Here is a 13,242-nt window from a genome sequence, read left to right on the forward strand (position 1 = left end):
ACCCTCTCCTTAACCTAACCATAACCCTCACCCTAATCCTAATGCTAACCCTCACCCTCACACTCACCCTAACCCTCACCCTCACCCTAACCCTAAACCTAACCATAAACCTCACCCTCAACCTCACCCTCACCCTCAGCCTAACCCTCACCCTTACACAAACCCTCATCCTAACCCTTACCCTCACCCTGAACCTTTCCCTCAACCTAAGCATAACCCTAACCCTAACCCTCAACCTCACCATCATCCTAAACCTAACCCTAATTCTAAGCCTCCCCCTCCGGCTCACCCTCACCCTAACCCTAATCCTAACCCTCACCCTAACCCTATTCTTAACCCTAACCCTCACCCTAACCTTAACTCTAACCCTAACTCTCACACTCACCATAACCCTAATCCTAACCCTCACCCTAACACTCACCCTAACACTCATGATAACCCTAAACTTCACTCTCACCCTAAACCACACACTAAAGCTTATCCTCACCCTAACCCTCACCCTAACGCTCATCCTAACCCTCATCCTAACCTTGACCCAAACCCTCACCATAACCCTAACCCTAATCCTAAACCTCACCCTCAACCTCATTCTCATCCTCAGCCTAACCCTAACCCTAACCTAATCCTAACCCTAACACTCACCACTGAACCTCAGCCTAAACCTCACCCTAACACTTACACTCTCCCTATCCCTCACCCTAACCCTCAGCATAACCCTAACCCTAATCCTAACCCTAACCCTCAACCTCACCCTCACTCTTAACCTAACCCTAACCCTAAGCCTCAACCTCACACTCACCCTAATCCTCACCCTAACCCTTACCCTCAACCTAACCCTAAGCCTAACCCTAACCCTCACACTAAAACTTACCCTCACACTAACCCTAACCCTACCCCTCACCCTACCTCTCACACAAACCCTAACTCTAACCTTCACACTCACCCTAGCCCTCACCCTAATCCTAATCCTAACACTTACTCTCACACGAACGTTAATCCTAACCCTAACCCTAACCCTCACCCTAGCCTTCCCTCTAACCCTGAACCTAACCTAACCCTAACCTTCACCGTCACACTAAACCTCACCCTAACCCTAACCCTCACCCTAACCCTCACCCTCACACTCAGCATAACCCTCACCCTAACCCTCAAGCTCACCCTCAACCTGAACCTAAACCTAAACCTAAGCCTCACCCTCACCCTCACCCTTACCCTAACCCTAACCCTCACCCTAACCCTATACCTAACCCTAACCCTCACCCTAAACCTAACCCTAACACTCACACTCACCCTAAACCTAATCATAACCCTAACACTCACCCTAACACTCATGATAACCTTAACCTTCACTCTCACCCTAATCCTCACCCTGATGCTTATCCTCACCCTAATCCTCACCCAAAATCTCAACTTAAGGCTCATCCTAACCTTAACACTAACCTGCACCCTAACCCTAACCCTAAAATTAAACCTCCCCCTCCAGCTCCCGCTCCCCCTCACCCTCAGCCTAACATTAACCCTCACACCAATTCTAACCATCACACTCACGCCTCACCCTCAGCCAAACCCTCACCCTCACACTAACCCTCACCCTAACCCTTATCCTCACCATAACACTCCCCCTCTCCCTGAGCTTAACCCTAACCCTAATCCTAACCCTAAACATCAACCTCACCCTCACCCTAAACCTAACTCTAACCCTAAGCTTCACCCTCACTCTCACCCTAAACCTCACCTTAAACCTTACCCTCAACCTAACCCTAACCCTAACCATAAACCTCACACTAAAACTTACCCTCACACTAACCCTAACCCTATCCCTCACCCTACCCCTCACCCTAACCCTAATCCTAACACTCGCCCTCACATTAACCTTAAACCTAACCCTCACCCTAACCCTAAACCTAACCTTAACCTTCCCCCAAACCCTCAATCTAACCCTAACCCAAACACTCACACTAACACTAACACTAAATTTAACCCTCAACCTTACTCTAACCCTCACCCTTTTAACTTCACCCTAACGTTAACCCTAACCCTAACCCTCAACCTCACCCTAAACCTCACCCTAACCCTAACCCTAAGCATAACTCTAACCCCATCCTAAACCTCACCCTAACCCTAACCCTAACCCTCACACGCACCCTCACCGAAACAGTACCTCTAATCCTAACACTAAAAATAACCCTAATCCTAACCCTAAAACTAACCCTAACCCTCACCCTCACCATAACCGTAACCCTAACCCAAACCCTCACCCTAACACTACCCACAACCCTAACCCTAAACCTCACCCAAACCCTAACCTCACCCTCACCGTAAAGGTAACCCTAACACTAACCCTAACAATAACCCTAAAACTAACCCTAATCCTAACCCTCACCCTCACCCTCACCATAACCCTAACCCTAACCCTAACCCTCAATGTAACCCTAACCATAAACCTCACCCTAACCCTAACCCTAAACCTAAACCTCACCCATACCCTAACCTTAACCCTAAAACTCACCCTAACCCTAACCCTAACCGAAACACTCACCCTCAACCTCACCACCTCACCATAACCGTAACTGTAACTCTAACTCAAACATTAAAAATAACCCTAACCCTAACCCTAAACCTAACCCTAACCCTCACCCTCACCGTAACACTAATCCTAACCATAACCCTCACCCTCACTGTAACCCTAACACTAAACCTAACCCTCTGTCTCACCCTCAACGTAAAGTTAACCCTAACCCTAACAGTAACAATAACCCTTAACCTATCCCTAATCCTAACCCTCACACTCACCCTAACCATAACCCTAAACCTAACCTTCACCCTCACTGTAACATTAACCCTAAACATCACCTTCACCCTAACCCTAACCCTCCCCCTCACCCTCAACCTCAGCCTAACACTAAGCCTAACCCTAAACCTAAACCTAAACCTAACCCACAAACTCATCCTCTCCGTAACCCTAACCCTAACCCTAAACCTAACCCTCACTCTAAACCGAACCCTCACCCTAACTCTAACCCTAACCCTAACCCTAAACCTCTCCCTAACCCTTAGCCTAAAAATTACCTTCACCCTCACCCTCACCTTAACCCTAACCCTAACCCTAACAATAAGCCTAACCCTAACCCTAACCCTCTCCCTCCCCATAACCCTAACCCTAACCCAAAACCTCACACTAATCCTAAACCTTACCGTAACCATAAACCTCACCCTAAACCTAACACTAAACCTCACCCTCACCCTAGCCTTCATCCTATCCCTAATCCTAAACCCAATCCTAACCGTAATCCTCAACTTAACCTTAAACCTAACACTCACCCTAAATTTAAACCTCACCCTCACCCTCACCGAACGCCTAACCATAAGCCTAACCCTAACCCTAACCCTAACACTTACCCTCATCTTCACGCTCACCCACAGCCTAACCCTAACCCGAACCCTAACCTTAAGCCTCACCATAACCCTCACACTAAGACTAAGGCTAACCCTAACCCTCACTATCTCCCCAACCCTCACCCTAACTTTTACCCTCACCCTAACTTTAACCTTAACCCTCACACAAAATCTAACCCTCACACTTACCCTAACCCTACACCTTACCTAACCCTACCCCTCACCCTAACCCTCACCATAACACTTAGCCTCACCCTAACACTTAGCCTCACCCTAACCCTCACATTAAGCCTAACCCTCACCCTAACCCTAACCCTAGCACTCATCCTAACACTCTTCCTAAACCTAAACCTAACCCTCATCTTAACCTGAACCCTAAACCTAACCCTCACCCTAAATATCACCCTAACCCTAACCCTCACCCTAAACTTAAGCCTAACCCTCACCCAAACGGTATACTTCACCCTCACCCTCACCCTTAGCTTAACACTAAACCTAACTCTAATCTATACTGTCACCCTCACCCACACCCTCACCCTAACCCTAACCCTAATCCTCACCGTAACCCTAACCCTCATCCTCACCCTCAGCCTAACAGTATCCCTACCCCTAATCCTAACTCTCACATTAAACCTCACCCTAACACTAACCCTAACACTCACGCTAACCCTAGTACTAACCCTCACCCTCACCCTAACCCTCACCCTCACCCTAACCCTCACCCTCACCCTAAACATCACCCTAACCCTAAACCTCACCCTAACCTTAAGCCTAACCCACACCCTAACCTTAGCCCTCACCCTCACCCTCAGCTTACCACTAAACCTAACCATAATCCTAACTGTAACATTCACCCTCACATTAAACCTAACCCTAAAACTCACCCTAACCATAACCTTCAAATTCTCCCTCAGCCTAAGAGTATACCTAACCCTAAACCTAACCCTCACACTCAGCCTCACCCTACCCTAACCCTAAGCTTCACCCTAACCCTAATGCTAACCATCACCCTCACCCTCAACCTCACCTTCACACTCACCCTAAAACTCAGCCTAATACTAACCCTCAACCTCACCCTCACCCTCAATCTAACCTAACCCAAGGCCACACCCTCACCCTCACACTCACCCTAACCATAACCCTCACCCTAACCCTATTCCTAAACCTAACCCTCACCCTAACCCTAACCCTAACACTCACACTCACAAAAACCCTAAAACCCTAACCCTCACCCTAAAACTCATGATAATTCTAACCCTCACTCTCACCCTAAACCTCAACCTAATACTTATCCTCACCCTAACCCTCACCCTAAACCTAACCTTAACCCTAACTCTAACTCTAAACTTCACCCTCACCCTCACCCTCAGCTTAAACCTAACCCTAACGCAAATCCTAACCCTGACCCTCACCCCTTACCCTAACCTTCAGCATGACCCTATCCGTAACTCTAATCCTAAACCTCACCTTCACAATAACCCTCAACCTAACCCTTACCCTCACCCTAACCCTCACCCTCACCCTCAGCATAATCCTAACCCTAATCCTAACCCTAACCCTGAACCTAACCCTAACCATAACCATCACCCTAACACTAAACCTAACCTTAACCCTCACCCTCAACCTAAACTTCACCCTGACTCTTATCTCACCCTAACGTTAACCCTAACCCTAAACCACAACATCACCCTAAACCTCAGCCTAACCCTAACCCTCACCCTAACTCTTACCTCACTCTAAACCTCACCCTAACCCTAACCCTAACCCTCAACCTCACCCTCACTGTAACCTTAAGTCTAACCCTAACCCTAACAATAACCCTAACCCTAACCCTAACACTAATGCTAACCCTAACCATCACCCTCACCATAACCCTAACCCTAACCCAAACTCTCACCCTAACCCTACCCCTAATCCTAACCCTAAACCTCACCCAAACCCTAAGCCTAACCTCACCTTCAGCCTCACCCTCACCGTAAAGGTAACCCTAACCCTAATCGTAAAAATAACCCTAAAGCTATCACTAATCCTAACCCTGAAGCTCACCCTCAACATAAACCTAAACCTAACCCTAACCTTAACCCTAATCCTCAATGTAACCCTAACCCTAAACCTCAGCCTAACCCTAAACCTAACCCTAAACCTCATCCTAACCCTAACCCTAACCTAAACCTCACCCTTATCGTAATCCTTACCCTCACCCTCAACCACAACATAACCGTAACTCTAACCCTAACCCTAAACCTAAACCTCACCTGAATCCTCACCCTCAACCTAACCCTAACCCAAAACATAACCCTCAACCTAACCCTCACCCTAACCCTAAACCTAACCCTACCCCTCACAGTAACCCTATCCCTAACGCTACCCCTCACCCTAACCCTCACCCTAACCCTTAGCCTCACCCTAACCCTCACCCTAAGCCTTAGCCTTGCTCAAACCTTCACCCTAACCCTAACACTATCATTAACCCTCACCCTAAATCTCACCCTAACCCTCACCCTAACCATCACCCTAACCCTAAACATAACCTTAACCCTCACATTAAGCCTAACCCTCACCCTAACCCTAAGCCTAGCCCTCATAACAGTCTTCCTAAACCTAAACCTAACCCTCATCCTAACCCGAACGCTAACCCTCACCTGCACCCTATCCCACACCCTAACCCTAACCCTCACCCTAAATATCACCCTAACCCTAACCCTCACCCTAACCTTAAGCCTAACCCTCACCCTAACCCTAGCCCTCACCCTCACCCTCACCCTCAGCTTAACACTAAACCTAACCCTAATCTAAACTGTAACCCTCACCCTAACCCTAACCCTCATCCTCACCCTCAGCCTAAGAGTATCCCTACCCCTAATCCTAACCCTCACACTAAACCTCACCCTAACCCTAACCCTAACACTCACGCTAACCCTAATACTAACCCTCACCCTCACCCTAACCCTCACCCTCACCCTAAACATCACCCTAAACCTAAACGTCACACTAAACTTAGACCTCACCCTCAGCTTAGCACTAAACCTAACCCTAATACTAACCCTAACCCTCACCCTCACAGTAAACCTAACCCTCACCCTAACCCTCACCCTAACCATAACCTTCACCTTCTCCCTCAGCCTAACAATATTCCTAACCCTAATCCTAACCCTCACACTCACCGTCACCCTAACCTTACCCTAACCTTCACCCTATCCCTATTGCTAACCCTCACCCTCACCCTCACCCTCACCCTAACCCTAAACCTCACCTTAACCCTCATTCTAACCCTCAGCCTAACCCTATCCCTAAACCTAACCCTCACCCTCACCTTTACCCTCACCCTAACCCTCAGCCAAACCCTATCCCTAATCCTAACCCTCACCCTCACCCTAACCCTAACACTCACACTCACAATAACCTTAAAACCCTAACCCTCACCCTAAAACTCACCCTAACACTCATGATAACCCTAACCCTCACTCTCACCCTGAACTTCAACCTAATGCTTATCCTCAACCTAACCCTCACCTTAAACCTAACCCTAACCCTCATCCTATCCCTCATCCTAATTTTAAACCTAACCATCACCCTAAGCCTAATTCTAACTCTAAACCTCGCCCTCACCATCACCCTCAGCTTAACCCTAACCCTAACCCAAATCCTAACACTCACCCTCACCCCTCACCCTCAGCCTAAACCTCACCCTCACACTAACCCTTAACCTAACCCTTACCCTCACCCTAACCCTCACCCTCACCCTCAGAATAACCCTAACCCTAATTCTAAACCTAACCCACATTCTCAACCTCACACTAAACCTAACCCTAACCCTAAGCCTCACCATCACTCTCACCCTAACCCTCACCCTAACCCTTACCCTTAACCTAACCCTAACTCTAACCCTCACACTAAAACTTACCCTCACCCTAACCCTAACCCTACCCCTCACCCTAACCCTAACCATGAACCTAAACCTCACCCTTACCCTAGCCCTCACCCTAACACTAATCCTAAAACTCACCCTCACACTAATCTTATCCCTAACCCTAACCCTCATCCTAATTTTAATCCTAACCCTCAACCTAACCCTAACTCTAATTCTAAACCTGACCCTGACCCTCACCCTCACCATCAGCTTAACCCTAACCCTAACCCTAATCCTAACCCTCACCCTCAGCCTAACCCTCACCCTCACACGAACCCTCACCCTAAACCTTACCCTCAACCTAACCCTCACACTCACCCTCAGCATAAACCTAACCCTAATCCTAACCCTAACCCTCAACCTAGACCTAACCCTAACCCTCACCCTAACACTAACCCTAACCTTAACCCTCACCCTCAACCTAACCCTCACCCTAACTCTTAACATCACTCTAATGTTAACCTAACCCTACCCCTCAACCTCACCCTAAACTTCACCCTAACCCTAACCCTCACCCTAACTCTTACCTCACTCTAAACCTCACTCTAACCCTAACCCTCACCCTCACCCTCACCGTAATCGTAAGTCTAACCCTAACCTTAACAATAGCCCTAAACCTAACACTAACACTAACCCTAACCCTAACCGTCACCCTCACAGTAACATTAACCTTAACCCAAACCCTCCCCCTAACCCTTCACCTAACCCTAATCCTAAAGCTCACCCAAACCCTAAGCCTAACCTCACCTTCAGCCTCACCCTCACCGTAAAGGTAAACCTAAACCTAACCCTAACAATAACCCTAAAGCTAACCCTAATCCTAACCCTCATGCTTAACCTCAACATAACCCTAACCCTAACCCTAACCCTCACTGTAATCCTAACCCTAAACCTCACTCTCACCCTAACCCTAACCCTAAACCTCACCCTAACCCTAACCCTAAACTTCACCCTCAACCTCACTGTAACCGTAACTCTAACCCTCGCCCTAACCCTAAATCTCACCTTTACCCTCACCCTCACCCTAACCGTAACCCAAACCCTAACCCTCATCCTAACCCTCAACCTAACCCTAAACTAACCCTAACCCTCACAGTAATGCTAACCCTCACCCTAACCCTACCCTAAGCCTCATCTTAAACCTAACCATAATCCTAACCATATCCCTAACCCTAAACCTTTCCCTAACCCTAACACTAACCCTCACACTCATCTTCACCCTCACTGTAACCGTAACCCTAAACCTATCACTCAAAATAGCCATAACCCTTAACCTAATCCTAACCCTCACCCTCACCCTCATCCTAACCCTAACCCTAACCCTCACCATAACCGTAAACCTTACCCTAACCCTAACCCTCACCCTAACCCTAACCCTATACTTAACCCTAAACCTCACCATAACCCTAATGCTACCACTAACCCTCAACCTCACCCTAGCCCTCACCCTAATGCTAATCCTAACCCTAACCCTCATCCTAAACCTAAACCTCACCCTAACGCTAACCCTCACCTTCAACCTCAGCCTAATCCTAAGCCTAACCATAACCCTAACCCTAACCCTCACACTCACACTCACCCTAACCCTAATCCTAACCCTAACCCTAACCCTCACCCTGACCCTAACCCTAACCCTAACCCAAACCCTCACCCTAACACTAACCCTAAACCTAAACCTAAACCTCACCCAAACCCTAAACCTAACCTCACCCTCAGCCTCACTCTCACCGTAAAGGTAACCCTAACCCTAACCCTAAAAATAACGCTAAACCTAAACCTAATCCTAACCCTCACTCTCACCCTCACCCTAACTCTCACCCTCACCATAACCCTTACCCAAACCCTAACGCGAACCCTCACTCTAAACCTAACCCTTAACCTCACCATCAGCCTCACCCTCACCATAAAGGTAAGCCTAACCCTAAAAATAAAAATGACCCTAAACCTAACCCTAAACCTAACCCTCACCCTCACCCTAGCCCTCACCCTAACACTAATTCTAAAACTCACCCTCACACTAATCTTAAGCCTAACCCTAACCCTCATCCTAATTTTAACCCTAACCCTCACACTAACCCTAACTCTAATTCTAAACCTGACCCTCACCCTCAGCCTAACCCTCACCCTCACACTATCCCTCACCCTAACCCTTACCCTCACCCTAACACTCATCCTCACCCTCAGCATAAACCTAACCCTAATCCTAACCCTAAATCTCAACCTAACCCTTACCCTAACCCTCACACTAACACTAACCCTAACCTTAACCCTCACCCTCATGCTAACCCTCACCCTAACTCTTAACCTCACCCTAACCCTAACCCTCACCCTAACTCTTACCTCACTCTAAACCTCACTCTAACCCTAAACCTAACCCTCACCCTCAACGTAACCGTAAGTCTAACCGTAAGCTTAACAATAAACCTAACCCTAACCCTAACACTAACACTAACCCAAACTGTCACCTTCACAGTAACATTAACCCTAACCCAAACCCTCAACCTAACCCTACCCCTAAAGCTCACCCAAACCCTAAGCCTAACCTCACCTTCAGCCTCACCCTCACCCTAACAATAACCATAAAGCTAACCCTAATCCTAACCCTCATGCTCACCCTCAACATAACCCTAACCCTCACTGTAACCCTAACCGTAAACCTCACACTAACCCTAACCCTAACCCTAAACTTCACCCTAACTCTAACCCTAAACCTCATCCTCAACCTCACCGTAACCGTAACTCTAACTCTCACCCTAACCCTAAACCTCACCTTAACCCTCACCCTAACCCTAACCGTACCCAAACCCTAACCCTCACCCTCACCCTAACCCTAACTCTCAACGTCACTGTAACCCTAAACCTAAACCTCACCCTCATCCTAACCATAACCCTCACCCTCAGCCTCAACTTCAGCCTAATACTAAGCCTAACCCTAACCCTCAAACTCACACTCAACCAAGCCTAAACCTAAACCTAACCGCTAAACCTAAACCTAATCCTAACCCTCACTCTCATCCTCACCCTAACTCTCACCCTCACCATAACCCTAACCCAAACCCTAACGCGAACCCTCACTCTAAACCTAACCCTTAACCTTACCATCAGCCTCACCCTCACCATAAAGGTAAGCCTAACCCTAACAATAAAAATGACCCTAAACCTAACTCTAAACCTAACCCTAATCTTCACCCTAACCATAACCCTAACACTAACCCTAACCCCAACCCTCATCCTAACCCTCACCCTAACCCTATATCTAACCCTAAACCTCACCCTCACTCTAACCCTAACCCTAAACATCTCGCTAAACTTAGCCTAACAATCACCCTCACACTCACCCTCACCGTAACCCTAACTCTAACCCTAACAATAACCCTAACCCTAACCTTAACCCTAAACCAAACCCTCTTCCTTACCGTAACCCTAACCCTAACCCTAACCCAAACCCTCACCCTAACCCTAACCTTAACCGTAACCCTAACCCTCACCCTCACCCTAGCCCTCACCCTAACCCTAATCCTAACCCTAACCTTCATCCTAACCCTCACCCTAACACTAACCTCCATCCTAACTCTCAACCTAACCCTAACCCTAACCCTAAACCTAACCTTAAACCTCAACCTCAAACTAACCCTAATGCAAACCCTAACCCTCAACCTAACCGTCACCCTAAACCTAACCCTCACTCTCAACCTCACTCAAACCCTCAACCTTACCCTACACACACGCTCATCCTTACCCTCACCCTCAGCCTAACCCTAACCATAATTTAACCCTAACCCTCATGCTCACCCTCATACTAAACCTGCCCTTAACCCTTATCTTCTCCCCAACGCTAACATCCACCCTAAACCTAACTCTCACCCTCAACCTAACCCTAAGCTTATCCCTAAACCTCACACTAAACCTAACCCTAACCCTCATCCTCACCTAGCCCTCACCCTATCTCTGATCCCAACCTTAACCCTCATCCTAAACCTCACCATAACCCTAACCCTAACCCTCAACCTAACCTTAACTCTAACGCTAACCATCACCCACACACTAACCCTAACCCTAAGTCTAACCCTAAACCTCAACCTAACCCTCATCCTCACCTCACACTCACCGTAACCCTAACCCTAAACCTCAACCTCCCCCTCCCCCTAACCCTAACCCAAACCCTTAACCGAACCCGAACCCACACCCTCATCCTCACCATCGCCCTCAGTCTAAACCTAACCCTAATTTAACCCTAACCCTCAACCTCAACCTAACCCTGCCTCTAACCCTTATTCTCACACCATCCCTATCCTCCACCCTAAACCTAACCCTCATCCTAACCCTTACCCTAACCCTCACTCTAAACCTAACCCTCACCCTAAACTTAACCCTAACCCTCACCCTGCCCCTCACCCAAACCTAACCCTAATCCTCACTATAACCCTCACCCTAACTCTAACCCTAACTCTAAAACCCACCCTCACCCTAAATCTCACCCAAACCCTTACTCTCTCCCTAACCCTCACGCTAAACCTAACCCTAACCCTAACGCTCACCCTAACCCTCACACTCACAATAACCCTCACCCTAAGCCTAACCCTCAAACTCACCCTAACCCTCACCCTCACCCTCAGCCTAACCCTAAAACTAATCCTACCCCTCACCCGCACCCTCACCTAAGCTCACGCTAACCATAACTCTAACCCTAACCCTCACCCTCACCCTTACCCTCACCATAACTCTAACCCTAAACCTCACCCTCTGCCTAAAACTAACCCTAACCCTAATCCTAAACCTAACCCTCACCCACACCCTCACCCTAAACCTAAACTTAACCCTAACCCTGACCCTCACCATCACACTATCCATAACCCTTAAACTAAACCTAACCCTCAACCTAACCCTAACCCTAAAACTAACACTCACCCTCAACCTAAACCAAACCCTAATCCCAACCCTAACCCTCAACCAATCCATCACCCTAACCCTCACGATAATCCTAAGCCTCACTCTCACCCTAAACCTCATCCTCACCCTTACCCTCACCCTCACCCTAACCCTAAACCTCACCAGACCCAAACCCTAACCCTCAACCTAACCCTGACCCTAACACTCACGGTAACCCAAAACCTCACACTCACCCTACCCCTCACCCTAAACCGTACGTTAAACCTAACCCTAACCCTAACCCTCACACTCACCCTCACCCGAAACCTAACCCTAACCATCACCCTATCCTTCACACTAAACCTAAGGCTAACCCTAACCCTCACTCTTACCCTAATCCTCACCCTAACCCTTACCCTCACCCTAACCCTAACCCTAACCCTCACTCTAAACCTAACGCACACCCTAAACTTAACCCTACCCCTCAAACTGCCCCTCACTCCAACCTAACCCTAACCCTCACTAAAACACTCACCCTAACTCTAACCCTAACTCTAAAACCCACCCTCACCCTAAACCTCACCCAAAACTTTACTCTCCCCCTAACCCTCACGCTAAACCTAACCATAACCCTAACCCTCACCCTAACCCTCACACTCACAACAATCCTCACCCTAAGCCTAACCCTCAAAATCACACTAACCCTCACCCTCACCCTCAGCCTAACCCTAAAACTAATCCTACCCCTCACCCGCACCCTCACCTAAGCTCACCCTAAACATAACCCTAACCCTAACCCTCACCCTCACCCTAACCCTCATCCTAACCCTAACCCTAAACCTCACTCTCTGGCTAAACCTAACCCTAACCCTAATCCTAAACCTAACCCTCACCCTCACCCTCAATATAAACCTAAACCTAACCCTAACCCTCACCCTAAACCAAAGCCTAAAACCAAACCTAACCCTCAACCAATCCATCACCCGAACCCTCACAATAACCCTAAGCCTCACTCTCACCCTAACCCTCACCCTAACCCTTACCCTCACCCTCACCCTAACCCTAAA

This window comes from Dipodomys merriami, unplaced genomic scaffold (genome assembly GCF_024711535.1).
Source record: "Dipodomys merriami isolate MVZ:Mamm:240054 unplaced genomic scaffold, mDipMer1.0.p SCAF_80, whole genome shotgun sequence".
Classification (NCBI taxonomy): domain Eukaryota; kingdom Metazoa; phylum Chordata; class Mammalia; order Rodentia; family Heteromyidae; genus Dipodomys; species Dipodomys merriami.